This window comes from Tiliqua scincoides, chromosome 1 (assembly GCF_035046505.1).
Source record: "Tiliqua scincoides isolate rTilSci1 chromosome 1, rTilSci1.hap2, whole genome shotgun sequence".
NCBI classification, from domain to species: domain Eukaryota; kingdom Metazoa; phylum Chordata; class Lepidosauria; order Squamata; family Scincidae; genus Tiliqua; species Tiliqua scincoides.
In genome coordinates this window covers 113180342-113186341 of record NC_089821.1, presented here as the reverse complement: position 1 = coordinate 113186341, position 6000 = coordinate 113180342, and positions in this window count along the sequence as shown.

Sequence of the window (6000 nt, the reverse complement as noted above, 5' to 3'; positions counted from 1 at the left end):
ATATTGTTGATTAATCATCAGTACAAATTAGAGCTGCTTCTTTAAATCATTAAAAAAATTGTTCTGAGCTATTTGAGGAACTTTTCCTGATGGCATTATAATTGTTTGAAAATGGTCTCCTGTAGTTGCCCCAGATCAAGAGAACAACTTAGGTAGTCAGAGGTCTGGAGTTAAACCTACTTTCATCTATCATGTGGTCTTGGTTGCCACAGGCTACCACTTTTGCACAAGCACAAATGGGGACCATGTGCTCAGGATTGCTGAAAAGGAATGCCAGAGGACATTGTCTCCATCTCATCTGCTTGACAAGAAATGCTGCCTTGATTCCACCACCGCTGCATATCTGGATCCAGTTCTTGTTGAGAAGGGGATGGAATTGGGACATTGAGGAAGAGCAGCAGAGAGGGAGAATTCTCTCTCTCTCTCTCTCTCTCTCTCACACACACACACACACACACACACACACACACCCCATTTGGCATATATTCTGTAGACTATAAATAACTATTTAAGCTATAGACCAGACAGGTGCAGCTAATTAAGGCCTAGTTCTGATTCCAGGGTGTATGTTTCAGACTGTAGTGGTGGTTCATATGTTTGAATGTCAGAAGCTTTTTTTAAAAAAAAATTGAACTGGGAAGAACTCTGTGAAGCTGGCTGGAAATAAGACATATTTCTTCACACAACATAGAACTAGCTTCTGAAATCCATGACTACATAGTGATATCCGGTGCATAGTGATAAGCCTGCTAACTTAGGCCCAAATCCTAACCAATCTTTCGAGCACTGACATAGCTGTGCCAGTGGGGCATTTGCTGCATCCTGAGTTGGGGGACACTCATGGAGGCCTCCTCAAAGTAAGGGAATGTTTGTTCCCTTACCTAGGAGTGGCATTGCCCTTATGTCGGTGCTGGAAAGTGGGTTAGAATTGCACACTTAGATATCTTCATGAAAGGAAGAGACAAATATTTTGACGGTATTTGTCAGTGGCTTCAGCCATGATAGTTGAATACGCTCTCCATTCTCATTGGCAGTATGCCTTCAAGTACTAGGTGCTGCAAAGAAATAACAAGAGATGGCTGTGGCCTTCATGCCCTGCCTTTGAGCTTCCCAGAAGCATCTGGCAGGCACTGCTAGGAACAGAACACAGGCCTGAGCTTCTGACGATCTGCTTGGTGCAACATACTGGCCAAGACACTGAGCTGCAAATTAGGACTCACACTTCTTTGAATCTCAGCGCTGCCATGAATCCACTACTCCTTCTCCCTCTCAGCTGTGACATGAAAAGAATCCTTTCCTTATCAGGTTGTTGAAGATAATGCAGCAAGTTAATGCAAGTAAAGTGCTTGCAACTTTCAAAACCTACAACAGGCATGTTAACTACAGTAGTACTATTGCAATGAGATGGACCTATTGAGCTAATCCAGCAAGGTCTTCTTGGCCCCAGCCTTAAAGTCTTCAAAGAGGGTTGCCTTTTCTTCTAAAAGTCTGACCTGTGTTTTCCTGATTTTCTGCTATGTTACCACAGACTGAATTACAACAGCATTTCACCCCTCTAAAAGGGAGCATTTTTAAACATGCTCTTTCTTCTAAATACGCTGGTTTCAGAAACACCTTCCTTTATTTTTATTTTTTGTTAGTAATTATGCCCCAGGGAGCACACCAGACAACAAGAGACCTGCATCCTGGTGCCCTCCCTTGCATCTGGCATTCTGACATAACCCATTTCTAAAATCAGGAGGTTGCACATACACATCATGGCTTGTAACCTGAAATGGATTGTTCCTCCAGAAACTTGTCCAATCCCTTTTTAAAGGCATCTAGGTCAGATGCCATCACCACATCCTGTGGCAATGAGTTCCACAGACCAACTACATGCTGAGTAAAGAAATATTTCCTTTTGTTTGTCCTAAGTCTCCCAACACTCAATTTTAGTGGATGTCCCCTGTTTCGGGTATTATGTTGGAGTGTAAAGAGCATCCACTCTATCCTTCCCGTGCATAATTTTATATGTCTCAATCATGTCCCCCCTCTTCAAATTAAATACAAACAAAAGCAACAACAACCCTATATGATAATTATGGCCCAATCCTACGCTTGCAATCCTTTGCCAGAACTAGTATTGGGGCAGCAGAATGCACTTTACAGTGTCATAAAATGTGTTATAGTGGCAGACAGAGCCATCAAAGATGCTGCAAAGGCTCTATGCACAGGGCCGGGTGAAGAAGGCCTGCCAGTACCAATAAGTCAGCAGGGGGGCATAACAGTATAGGGGCTAGGAAAGCAGAGCAGGGGTAGGCGTAACGGGATTAGCTGGAGTGTGTCAGAGACGGGAGGCAGTGGCATTTGCTTGCACCAGATGCTGTCCCTTCCAGTCTACAGGAAGTAGAAGCTACAGCTTCCTTTGTCTCCTAGGAATTGTGCCAGCTATAGACCTAGTGCAAGTACAAGGAGACCCACTAGCCATTAAGGGGCTTACCATGGAGCAAGGAACTTGCCGCCTCCCTTGCGGTGGTTGAAGGGGCACTCTGAATTGAGCCCTTTGAAAACTATGGGTTTTCATTTACTTGTTAACTGGTTAGATTTGCTACAAGTTATGCTTTATAAAATGAGAATCACAGTAGCCTGTCTCACAGGCCTGCTGTGAAGTTGTATCAGATAAAGACTAGAACATTTTCATCATTCAGTGTGTGATTAGGAGTTTAAAGTGAATAGCCCTTCTTTTTTAAAAACCACTCAGAAAAGTGAAGAGGGCAAACTCTTCTGTTTAAGGTCACTGATGATTACCTGTAAGGTTTTTAAAAATGTACTTTAATCAATTAATCACACACACTAATTGATTAAAGCTTGCTGCTATAATTTATAAATGGGCACATGGAGCTAAGATCAGGACTGCCTCACCTTGAAATGATCTTTATCTGTGTCTTCCCACAGTTTGAGAAACCCACAGTTTGAGAAACACTGGTCTAAGTCATAGAGACACTACACACTTCCAGGATGATTGTGTAAAACGAGGGGGGCTGAGAAAATTTGGCTCTCTGGGAGGCATAATCAAAAGCCATTAGGAACCACTTGCATCAAATGATCAACATCATATCTGGTCTTGTGTCCCCTTTTCATTGGGGAATATGAAAAGGAGATATATGAAAAGGGGCAATGTAGGCATTTAGGCAGAGGCTGCCACACCGCTTACCTATACAAATAGGGGAGTGGCCCATTTCCTCCAGCATTATTCACCCTCTCACATCCTAAATCAACTTGCATATGTATCTTGGGGTTCATGGTGAATATATCTGCTTCCATTCTCAGTGAATTATGGGTGTGATACCTATTTTTGGTTATTCAAAATGTTATTTCATTGTTAACTTTTGGGTCAATGATTCAATAGTTCCCATGTTTATTTCACTTTCTCCAGGTCACTTGCTCATTAACATTGCACCAATGCAAGTCACCGGCTGAAGTTCCAAGTCATTTAGTATTACAGAGTAAATCAGTTCAGATGAGGAAATTTAGTAATTAGCCAAGATGAAATATATTTGACCTGCCTAGACCAAATTAATGCAGGTTAAAATCAGAACATTCATTACAGGAATTTTGTTATTCTATTCATCTTCATTTGTACTCTCTTTAATCTTTTGCCCTTGAGAAAGATGTTCACTGTTGTCGTGAGAAATTACAAAGATAATTTGTAATTTCTCTTTTGAATTTTTTGGATGAATTCTTTATGGGTGAATTCTTTTATTCATCCATGGAACTCTTTTTTAGTGTTTTTATGTACTGTACTTAAAAAAAAGTATTGTATGTGCTCGTGATCTTTAGTTCCATGTTTAGTCTCATTTGCTGTAATGTTTAGTGCGTAAATCAAGGAAGGGTTATAGACCCAGTATTTCTTATTCAGCAAATACACACTGAATCAACCTTTGGAGGCCCAAAGGTAGCACTGAACCAAATAATTGCACGTCTTTAAAATTTGGTAAATCCTTGAATGTTTCCATTCAGATTCTGATCAAAAATTTCAAACTGAACTTCAGTTTTTGAATGTGATTTTAAAAAGGAGAGCTTTACAGCCCAATCCTATTGTGCTCGTTATGAGAGTGGACTAGAGTTATGGAATGGAATACGTCAGCATGCACATGTGCCACTGGTAGCCATTTTGGAACCACTGCCACAAATGGCAATGGTAGCCTGCTACCACTGCGGACAACCAACTCCAGAACAGTTCAACTGGCACAGAAGGCAAATTGTGGGCAGGGAGGGAGTGGAACCAGGTGTTCTGGGGGGTAGAACGGGGTAGGGCAATTAGTTAATCTGTCCCAATTACAGAGTAGGTCTGTCATCTCCATGCATGCCATACAAGGATTTTAGAAAGAAGTTGAATAGTCACGCAACCTGTGTTTCAGGAAATAGTTTTACCCCACTGTGACAACTATCTTTTATTTGAAAATCCAATCCAGAGGCCATTTATTGCAGCCTTGAATGAAGCCAATAGTAAAAGAGTTGAGCAACATGACAAATTTATTTAACAGAAAGGACACCTTTGTAAAATATTAACCTGGGTGAGCAAGGGGCGGATCCAGTTTTTGTGCTGGGGGGGGCATGAGCACTACCTTAACTGAAATGATGTCTTAGAACCACACTGGTCCTCTACCAGACCTCTGGGCAGGGATCGAAGCTGAGGCCCCTTCAGGCAAGACAGAAGAAGGGCAGCAGGTAGTCTTCCCCAGGCTTCACCTCCTTGGAGTTCCCAAAGAAACAACCTTCCTCCTTGGCAACCCAGCTCCTTATGAGTCTGGCCACCAGGTCTGAGAGCTCCACCCCTTCTGGCCACATGGCCCACCCAAGGTCTCGTGAGACCTTGGATCAGCCAGAGCGTCGACCAGGTGTGATCTAGCTGCTGATGTCCCACTCAGTGGACATTCCCCTAGCATCTCACTTCACTTCCCATCCTAGCAGGTGCCCTTCCCTGCTGGCGTGATAGTTTGGGGGGGGGGCACACAACCATGGCTTTCCCTTGGCTCTGCTCCTGGGGTTTAGGGGGTAATAATGCTGGGGGGAAATGACTAGAACAGACATAAAGGTTATAACAATTAACTGACTGAAGCAGAGAACAAAATAAATTTGTCCTGGCAGTGTCATTTAACGCTAACTCCCAGTGTTAAAATCAGAATGTTCATCCTGAGACAGAATCTGGCCCTCTCAATTAGCAGGTTGCAGTCCTGAAGTTATGTTTATATCACAAAGTTAAATGTAGATCCTACATTTGTGGGATGGACACAGTGCTGGATTTTCTTCTCAGTATTGAGTGTAGCAAGATTTTTGTGATTGGTCCTATCTTAAGCGGTTTGAAAGCTTCATTCAGTAATCAGTCTCCACCTCTTTCTCTCTCTCACACACACACACAATGGAATTTACTGCACTTTCCAAATGCTGGCAGGACATCTAAAAGTTGTCAAATTAAAATGATTTATCTATGTATTGATAGGAATAGACAATCCTGCACACAGTTCGGCTACTTACCACATCTGATTGCAATGAGATGGGCAGCCCAATCCTATTCTGTCCTCGTGCCCAGAGGAACAGCGGCACCGAAATGGCCATCGCTGTATCCAATGGGACCAGGGCAGCTGCTGGAAACTACTCAGAGGAGTGCCCTGGCTCTACATTCCCAATGGATCTCCTCAGAGTTGAGCCTGCTATTGAGTGGATGCAAAACCAAGGAAGCCCAGGTAGGGCTTCCTGGCCAGGAAGGGAGCATAAGATTTGGTGGCAGAGACTGCTGTCATCTCCTTCCCCCTCCTGGGCCCTCCCTCTGTCCACTTCCACCCCCATTCTGCCTCCCCCGCCCTGAAAAACCATGCTGCTATTGGTGGTGATACCCCTGGCCGACCCAGCACAACTTGTTGCACCAACTGTTGCTACCTCAACGCCAGCAGTACAAGCATACCGTCAGCAGGAAAGTACTTTATAGCACTTTCATGACACTCAGTGCTGGCGGTACAA